Raw genomic sequence first — 10,833 nt, forward strand, 5'->3', positions numbered from 1 at the left:
TCCTTCCCAAAGCAGGCTCAAAATTACCCCCCCGTATACGGAAATCATACTTGGCATAATATCAGTAAGGGTTTATAAGCTAATTTTAAAATAATTTTATGGTGAAGGGGTTGATCTTCCATGGTTTTGCTCACATTGAATGGAAACACACACTGCTATGTAATCACTGAAAATTAACAAAATCTAACTGATCAGTGACTTGGCTTTTTTATCTACTGGTGGGTGACTAAAGATATTTAGTTGTTTACTTTGTGTAATTGCTTTTCTTCAGATTTTACTCTTGCAAAATAATTTTTTAACTATGCAAATTCTGTATGAAGGAGCACTTACGTGTTTGAGTATGGAAAGTGTAGGAAATTTGGACATTCATGCCAGGTTAAAATCCAGCCTCTTATTGATTGGAAAAGAATCTTCTCTTTCTGATGGCTGATTATAGGCAATCTAAATCCAATTCTCAATGGGTGACAGCCCATAGAAACAGTCTGTGGTCAATGGTTTACCAATAATATGGATCATTTATCACTGTAAGTGCCCTTGGACTCTGCGCTAGGGTTGCCAATGCTCTAAGACTGGAGATTGGAGTGAACCAGCTGGTTAACTGCCAGTCAAAATTCATCCATTCAGTTCCCATTCCATTTAGCATAGGAAAGGTCAGATGAGTAATGGCAGGAGCGTGGGGAATGGGATTGATTGTTGGAGACAGAAGGGGAATGGGATGACCAATCAGATAATGTCCTGCAGACATGCATCACTCATCCTGAAATTGCCCTGTTTCACCAACAGGAAAGACCGTCCAAAGTGGGACAGTATGTGATATCGTCTGAGGGGAGTGGTCCTGGGAGTCCTCAACCATAAAGTCTCATGAAATGAAATAAAGATCAGTTTTACGAATCAACAATTGTGCAAGTTTCAAAGACATTTGGTACTCAAAAAATTAAATCTATTTTATTTCAGTGATGCGTGTCACTGGAAAAACATTTGCTTTGGCTGTGTGTTTTTAATTGTGGCCTATCCTCAGCTAATTAATCCATACTCTGCCATGGAAGCAGTACTGATGGTAGCAAGGACATAGAACGTACTCTGAGTGGGAAGATGAAGGGGCTGGCTTAGCCCGGAAAATGTAAATACCAGATCAGATTTGTGGTAGGCAATGAGACAGCCAACATGAGATAATTTACTTGACCTTGCCTTCACCAGTTGACTTTAGTTTCACCAACATAGCTATCTCAGACATATCTGTCCATGACAGAACGGCCACCCTACAGTCCTTATGTAGAGGAAGCTCCATCTTCATATAAAAATTCTATTTACCACCATGTAGTAAATGGGATAGATTTAAGACAAATCTAGCAGCTCAAAACTGAGTATCTCTCCACAATGTATGATATATGTATGTATATTATATGTCGGGTATGGGGTGCAGACTGCCCCTTTAAGAATGTGGGTCAGGTGACCCCTGGTCCTAATTAGCTCCTCCCAGTTTAGGACCTTGTTGGGTAATCTAAGAGCTGACTGTGATCAGTGCACATCTTTAATAAAGAGCTCCCTTCTTTATGCACCCTTAATCCTTAGGGGCATCTTTAATAACTGGCAATGAGGCTGCTTCATGGCCTACACATCCTGCTGGCATTCTGTTCTGGTGAAAAAGGAGGAGAATGAGCAACACCCTGGGACTTCAAAGAATGGCATTGGAAAAGATCGTAAGAAGTCTGACAACACCAGGTTTTAGTCCAACCGATTTATTTGATAATAGACTCACAAGCTTTCGGGGTTAGCCCCTTCGTCAGGTGAATGGAGAGTTCTGGCCTCAGACAGAGCATATAAAGCACAGACAGTTTAGAGATTACTGATTAGAATGTGAATCTTTACACCTAACCTGCTGTTCAAGAAGTGGCTGACAATGTGTGTGGAAGGAGCACTGATCACAGGCTACAGAGATGTGTATTGTCTCCAGACAGTACAGTAAGTGAGGTTTTGCAAACCCAGGCAAGTCACGGGGGTTACAGATAGTGCGACATGAACCCAAGATCCCTGTTGAGACCGTCCTCATGTGTGCGGAACTTGGCTATCAGTCTCTGTTCAGCGACTCTGCGCTGTCGTGTGTCGTGAAGGCCGCCTTGGAGAATGCTTACCCGAAGGTCAGAGGCTGAATGCCCGTGACCACTGAAGTGTTCGCCAACAGGAAGGGAACGGTCTTGCCTGGTGATTGTCGAGCGATGTTCATTCATCTGTTGTCGTAGCGTCTGCATGGTCTCCCCAATGTACCATGCTTCGGGACATCCTTTCTTGCAACGTATCAGGTAGACAATGTTGGCCGAGTTGCAAGAGTATTTACCGTGTACCTGGTGGATGGTATTCTCACGTGTGATGATGGTATCCATGTCAATGATCCGGCATGTCTTGCAGAGGTTGCTGTGGCAGGGTTGTGTGGTATTGTGGTCACTGTTCTCCTGAAGGCTGGGTAGTTTGGTTCCCTTCCTGTTGGCGAACACTTCAGTGGTCACGGGCATTCAGCCTCTGACCTTCGGGTAAGCATTCTCCAAGGCGGCCTTCACGACACACGACAGCGCAGAGTCGCTGAACAGAGACTGATAGCCAAGTTCCGCACACATGAGGACGGTCTCAACAGGGATCTTGGGTTCATGTCGCACTATCTGTAACCCCCGTGACTTGCCTGGGTTTGCAAAACCTCACTTACTGTACTGTCTGGAGACAATACACATCTCTTTAAACTGTGATCAGTGCTCCTTCCACTCACATTATCAGCCACTTCAGGTCTTGAACAGCAGGTTAGGTGTAAAGATTCACATTCTAATCAGTAATCTCTAAACTGTCTGTGCTTTATATGCTCTGTCTGAGGCCAGAACTCTCCATTCACCTGACGAAGGGGCTAACCCCGAAAGCTTGTGAGTCTATTATCAAATAAATCGGTTGGACTAAAACCGGGTGTTGTCAGACTTTTTACTGTGTTTACCCCAGTCCAACGCCAGCATACCCACATCATTGGAAAAGATCCACAGTGAGGCAATCCTGTGAAAGTCAGGTTTGAGTATTCCGAGCGCTGTTACTTCAAATTGTCCATTCTGCGGGAGGTAGGACTTGTCTGGCAGACAGCCGTAAACATCATGGGAAGTGGACACTGAAGGGTCTCAGGAAGCAGGGCAACTGTTCATGAGAATAGGAGGAGGCTTCGGGCCTACATTCAAACCGTTTTGCAGTAGGAACAATAGGACAACTGACTGTTCCATGCCCTCAGAAGGGGCATACACGGAGGAGAATAGTAACTGAGCTATCAGCAAAGAATTCTGCCCCAACTGGGAAGCCCTGGGCACAATGTGATCCTCACTGGGATATGGGTTCCTTGGAGCCTTATCTCTGGGAGGGGTAGCAGGGGTGATTAGTGTAAAGAATAGGAATCATATTGTTTGTGGACTAACAGTCCTGGGAAACAGCACGTCAAAAGCACTGGAGGCTGTTAACCAAGAAATAGAACATAGAACATTACAGTGCAGAACAGGCCCTTCGGCCCACGATGTTGCGCCGACCAGTTAAAAAACAATGACCCACTAACCTAAACCAATCCCTTTTCATCCATAAACCTATCCACGGATCTCTTAAACGCCCCCAAACTAGGCACATTTATAACTGCAGCAGGCAGGGCATTCCAATCCCTCACCACCCTCTGGGTGGTGACATCCGTCCTATAACTACCCCCCCTTAATTTAAAGCCATGCCCCCTCGTGCTAGATTTCTCCATCAGAGGAAAAAGGCTATCACTATCCACCCTATCTAAACCTCTAATCATCTTATATATTTCAATAAGATCCCCTCTTAGCCGCCTTCTTTCCAGCGAAAACAACCCCAAATCCCTCAGCCTCTCCTCATAGGACCTCCCCTCCATACCAGGCAACATCCTGGTAAACCTCCTCTGCACCCTCTCCAAAGCCTCCACATCCTTCCTGTAATGTGGGGACCAGAACTGCACACAGTACTCCAAGTGCGGCCGCACCAGAGTTGTGTACGGTTGCAACATAACGCTGCGACTCCTAAATTCAATCCCCCTACCAATAAACGCCAAGACACCGTATGCCTTTCTAACAACCTTATCTACTTGATTCCCAACTTTCAGGGATCTATGTACACATACACCTAGATCCCTCTGCTCATCCACACTATTCAAAGTCCTCCCGTTAGCCCTATACTCAACACATCTGTTATTCCTACCAAAATGAATTTCCTCACACTTCTCCGCTGAACTGAGATTATATGCACAGCAGACACAATATGCAGTGGACTACCAGTTAGTACAACAAGGGGGAGTGTGTACAATCATTAGCAACAAACGCATTACCCATGTCACAGACAAGTCTTATAGCATTACACAAGTCATCAATAACATCAGAGAACAACTTGCTAACTTCAGACAGGGACCCAAGAAAGGAAGTAACTGTCTGGAATGGCTAGTAGGGGAGGTCCTGGAAATCTTACTTATTACATGGCTTAGTCATACTTATTTCAATTGTAATTGTCTGTTGTCTAATTGTTGGATGCCTAAAAGTCTGCTGCAAGGTTATGGTAATGAGAATTGTGCCAGGAGCTAGTGTATCCATCGAGGAAGAACCCATGATAAAGATCCCTGAGGACATCAGAAGAAACAAAGAAGAAAATTGGCCTGTATACGTGAATATGTAATTGTTGGTCTAAGGATTATTAAATCCAGACCAAAAGTGGGGACTGAAGTGGGGAAAATCATGAAGTTGGGTACCTGACACATAAAATGGCTGCCTGGCACATAAAAAGGTTACCTGGGAGAGAAACATTAAGCAGACACTGACTTTTAGCGCAGACACTACTTAAAATTAAAACATGCAGGACAGACAATCATTTAAAGTTAAAGATGCAGGAATCAGATTCTGCAGGAAGCCAGTAAAGTGCTTGAGGCACTTTAAAGATAAGGACAGACTCAGGACAATAAGGACTGATAAAGAGATTAGCCATAAATGGGACTGGGAATACATAAATGCAGGAAAACCAATTACTGTAAGTATAGACCAAAACTAAGTCATTGATAGTCACTGAAGGAGGAAATGTATCCATTCTATGAAACAATGCAATGTTAAAAGCCAATGTCTGTATATGTCTGGCTATAATGATGTGTTAAACTATCGATCCTACTCAACTATAACAACGTGTTAAATGGCTAATGCCTGGACTATCCAATGTCTGAAAAGTGTAAAAATGAACCACTCCTTTTGTATTATTGAGAAGGTAGCTGCCAAGTATTGTGAAGTACCAGTGCTTTCTCCCCGAAGCTTTAATTCAGACACAAAGCTGTACTTTTGAACCTCCGGTCTGACTCCAGTGATAATTTCCCACAACACCGCCACTCCTGCTGCTCTCGAACAAACTGCCCACAACTCCTTGGATGACACCTCAGAGGGAGGCACTAAGGGACCCTCCAAGGACAGCACCACTAAATTGTCACCAGCATGTACCACACAACCCACCAACACAGAAATGATCACCACAGTGGTTACCTTTAGTGTTGAGGCTTCTCGATCACGAACTGGTGAGCACATCGCAGCCACTGATGCGCATTGGGTGGAGGCGGGCACATCCGAGGGCTCGGGCACACGGAGGTCTGCCAAAGGCCAGGATTCAGCTGTCCCCAAGCCAGCTGCTGGACCTCTGGGTTTGTCCCTCCCAAGGCTGGTGGCGATGCATCAGGAAACACAGGGAGTTGTGGAAGGGCCAACAGCAACCAGGCTGCAACTGCAAGGCTGTTTAGGGGAGTCAAACAGAGTGCTGTTGCAGGAGGTGGTGCCAACGCAGCGTGAGACCCAGGCCGACACCTCACGAGTGGTGACTGCAGTGGAAAGTCTGGCTCAGGGGTCTGTTCTACAAAGAACAAGACAGCCCGGGAAACAGGCCCTTCGGCCCAATGAGCCCATGCTGCCATTTTAACAATTTGAGTTCCCCCCCCCCTCCACCCATAACCCTTGTCCTCATAGGTGACAGAGCCCAGGCCATCCTGGAGAGACAACAGGCCACGGGCAAGTATATTTCCAGCTTCAGGAGGCACAGTGTGCCATGACCATGGGTGTCAAAGGCAAGTGGGAGACACTGCTGGCCATGCCCAGGACTCTGGCTGGCATTCTGGAGACACAGCAGGCAGTGGCTGTGAGCCTCAATAACTTAGCCCAGGCTCAGAGGGCCACTGCTGAGGGGCTCCAGAGCCTTGCTCCCAGAATGCTGAAGCAGAGGGGCTCCGGAGCTTGGCCGAGTCAGGGCTGGGGGACCATGCATCATGGGGCAGGCTCAGTGGGTCAAATGGCCTCTTTCTGTACTGTAGGGATTCTATGATTCTGTTCTATGTTAAGCATCTAGGCCTCCAGGACTGGCAGAGCCAAGTGACACTGAAGCTTCTGGAGCTCAGTCCAGCTATCCTGGCGTTCCATGGAGTGCTCCTGGAGCCTCTGGGCACCCCAAGGGAAGAGGAAAGGCTTGAGCCAATGTTGGGGTCTTTCACCCAGGACCTACCAATTCCTCCTTTCCTCACATCAGAGCATATCAGGGCCAGCGAGATGACCAGGGTGGCACCGAAATAGTGCAACTCAGCCAGGACTCTCCAGATCCCGGCCACCCAGGGAACATCCACCAAGGGAATTACAGGCAATGGGGTGTGCATAACAGATGGCCACCTCCACCTCCGATGTGCGTCCTGGGGTAGCACCTCGAAGCAGTAGACAGCACAAAGTTAGAAAGTTGTAATTCACTAAAGGTCACGACTGAAGGTCAGCATTAGCTAGGGTTTGGTAATCATTTATGTTAAGAGCAGAATAAACTGTTAATTGTACATCATGCTGTGACTGATTCTTTTCCCCCAGCCCCCCACAGCTCAGTGCTCCTGACTCCCAAACATAGACATGCTGTCTGTTGAGCTTTGTTAGACTCAGCCCATGTTTCAGAGTGCCTTCCCCAACATCCACCAGACTCTTGATGCAAGTGACCCAACCTCCCTTTGCCCAAAAAACATGTGTCCCCCAACCCTTACAGCTCCGTAGGCCAGGGTGGCAGTGTGCATTTGGAGTACAAGTAGGATTCAGACTTGAATTGCACCAGGGGCAGGATCCCACTGCGCACAACAGTGAGTCGTCATCACCCTCCAGCCTTCAACCAAGACTCGCAACCATTGCCAGCCCAGGCAGATTTATAGGGTCGGATGTTTCTGGGGGATGTAGTGATGGGATGACAGGAGCAGGGGAAGAGTGATGTGGTGGTTTGGGGGCCCAGGTTGATTTGGAGGGGGAATAGTGACTGCACTTGCTCCTGGGGTGTGGTGGATTTGTGTTGGTTGCACCCCCTCGCTGCACAGCACCAGCTGGGTGAATGAAATGGGTTGCAATCAAGGAGTCCCTCTCTGCCCTTCTTTGCCAGACACCTGCCACTGCCATCTCTCCTCCAGCTCTTCATGTGGTGGGATGCCCACTTCACCCCCTCTCTGCTCCTCCTCCTGCTCCAGCTGGTCTCCCTGCTGCTGGGCAATGTGCTGAGTGCAGCAAACGATAATGATGTGCGAAGCACACACAGAGTCATACTGGAGGGCCCCCCCCAGAACAGCCCAAGCAGCGGAACCACATCTTCAGCAGGCCAATGCACCGCTCAATGACGGACAATGGCTGTTTGTCCCTCTGCACTTAATGGAATGCCATTTATGATGCAGCTGTGGCCTGTTTCATTATTGCCTGCATTCATAAAGTCCACATTCATAGCTGTTACCCTTGAAATGCAGGATCTGTAATGTGAAGTCACAAAGTTCTGAGTAGCTGTAACAGCTCTAATGAAAGTATTGGCTTTCAGTAGCTTTCTTCCCAAGAGACTCTTCCTCGTTTCTAACTAAGATGACCCCGTTCACTCTTGCAGCACCAACAAGTTAGGGGGCACTCACAGAAGGGGTCCCTTAGCCTAGCAACATACTCATCTCTCACTGTCTCAGACCACTCCCAATGTAACTTTAGTTTTGAGCTGGTGGTCATTAGTGTAGTACAACAAGATGGTGTTTCTCCAAGCAGAATACACACTCCCTCTCACTGTCTTCTGTGTGTCAAATATACATCTCGAACATCAATATGTGAAAACAGAGTTTCATGCTATTGTTCTCCAGCCTCCCCCAATAATACTGGCTCCCATAGTTGTTGTTGTGGACATTCCTGCCCCCACCCCACCACCGAGCCCATAGCCAATGCCTCATGCCTACCTCTACCTGCTTCATCTAGAGCCTGTGTACGGATCACCCACAAAGCTGAACACCCTGCCCCCCAGTGGCGATGTGCTTTACATGTTTTCAATCTCCAGGCTGCAGATGACTCCAGTCACCATCAACAGTCCATCTGCAGCCCAGTAGAGACCGGCAAGGCTGAGGGTGGTGACTGTGAGACAGGCCGGCACACCAGGCTATCCTCTTTCCTAATGGAGCTCACAGCTTCCAGGAGCTGGAGTATACCATGTTCCCAATGATTCCTCTTGTTTCAGGCTGCCTACTCCTCTTTTCCACCACAACCCCCCAGCCCCCCCCGGGGCTGTCTCCTGTCTCTGACTTCTGACAATGAGGTTAACATAGCCATGGACAGCCTGTAATCTGTAACTCCTTTCCACATCAACACAGGAGTGTCTTTACTCAGTGACTCCTGACTGCAAGCCCCAGACCAAGGACTTGGACCTTCACAGATCTTCAATTGCATGAAAGTTAAAAATTACAGCGTCTCCTCCCAGATTACTGCCCTCACCTCTGAGCCTCAGTGTGACCCATCCTTTATGTGCTACGAGCCTAATGAACCCCACCCCAGAATCTATATGCAACCCCTCCCAGTCATATATTTGGTATACCCTTGTTTGACAGCATTTCATTTACCCTTGTCAACTTTCTACTCCATGATCTATCTTCTGCCTCCCTCTGCCTTCCATCGTGCCCCCTTCCCACTCACAGCCCTTGCACAGCAATCCTTTTCTTTGTTTTCTTTGTGTTAATCATCCCCACCCTTCCCTCACACCCACCCACCACTCAACATTGTCATTTGTGAAAGTTCTGTCTGAGTATTCCTGTACAATGGTGTTCTTCTGGACAATGTTGTCAGCCATTTGAAGAAGACCCTTGCACTCCCCAATCCTGATGCAGTACTGGTCAATGCCTAAAAACAAAGGCCTGCATCAGTACCACAGCATAGTTAGCTGTAATTTTCCCATCCTGCCTGCCACATGGGAGGGATGGAGACAGAAAGGTCCATTGACCTCGGGCGGGATTTTACTGTTGCGAGATGAGGGAGGCCATAAAATCCTGTCCACTTGGGGCGGCACAGTAGCACAGTGGTTAGGATTGCTGCTTCACAGCTCCAGGGACCTGGGTTTGATTCCCAGCTTGGGTGACTGTTTGCACATTCTCCTCATGTCTGCATGGGGTTCCTTCCGGGTGCTCTGGTTTCCTCCCACAGTCCAAAGATGGATGGGTTAGGTTGGTTGGCCATGCTTAAAAAAAATTGCCCCTTAGTGTGCTGAGATGCATAGGTAGAGGGATTAGTGGGTAAATATGTAGAGGTCCCCTTGCCTCTACATAAGGGTAGGGCCTGGGTGGGATTGTGGTTGGTGCAGACTCAATGGGCCGAATGGCCTCCTTCTGCACTGTAGGGATTCTATGATTTCATTTTGTCTGTCTAGACAATGTTGGCATAGAGCAGGAGCAGACCAACCCTACAGGCCCAGAAGTGTAGCATTCATCACAACGAGTGTGGCACAGCACCATAACTGGTAGACTCTGTATGTTACATGCACCTTGAAGTCATAAGTGAACTGAAATCTGACGTGTGCATGCCACTCATTTTCAGATAGGTTTGAGGCAAATGTAATTTCCCGCTGGTGCGATGAAAGATTGGGAGGTGTGGGGAGATTCCAGTGAGCAGCTGTTTCAATGAGCATTTGTGAGCTGTTAATGAAAACAAATGATGTTCACGCTGCTAAACAGTGGGATAACCAAGCTGCCATTAACCTGTCATCGGGAGAGTGGCAGGTGGGTTTCCGACTTTTTGCCTGCTCCTATGTTCCCCATTCCCATCCACCACGGAACCTGCTGTGACTATGATGGGAAAATTCGACACTAATTTAAACTATCCAAGGCCCAGGTTCTCCTTCCAAGTCAAACAGTGATTTGTTTGCACTTCTTCCAATTTTGTGTACTGTATTCACTGTTCACGATGTGGTCTCCTCTACAATAGCGTGGACACTTTGGAGAAACCCCCATTCAGACTGCAAGGACAATTCTGCATTTCCAGTCATTTCTCAGTTTAATTCTCCACTTTACTTCCTTTCTGATCATTCTGTCCAAGGCCTGCTGCAGTTTCCCAATAAAGTGCAATGAGAAAAGTACCTCAAATTTCATCTCAGCAATACTGAGTTCAACAATTTCAGGTCATATCCTCTGCTTCTATCATGTTCAATGTGTTTTTTTTGCTGACTTGTTCATTTCTTTATCTATTCAGATGGCTGCCATTTACACCTCATCTGCGCACAACCTTTGTTTTTCACTAAACCTATTACCAATCTCTTTGGCTTTTGGATTGTGAAATTGTTTGATGTTTAAGGTTTTCAGCCCTCCACTCTATCACAGGCCTTTCCTTCTTGTTCTTCCTTCTGATCTCCTGCTTCCAATCTTTTAAAATTGTCATCTGCCTTGATGAGCAATTATTGACCTGAAAAATGTTGCCTGATCTGCCTGGTATTTTCAGCATCTTTTGTTTGAGAAATGTAATTTGTACTTTAATAAAGAGAGGCGTGATAGGCCGT

This window comes from Carcharhinus amblyrhynchos, chromosome 12, assembly GCF_965287045.1.
Source record: "Carcharhinus amblyrhynchos chromosome 12, sCarAmb.v2.hapA, whole genome shotgun sequence".
Lineage (NCBI taxonomy): Eukaryota > Metazoa > Chordata > Chondrichthyes > Carcharhiniformes > Carcharhinidae > Carcharhinus > Carcharhinus amblyrhynchos.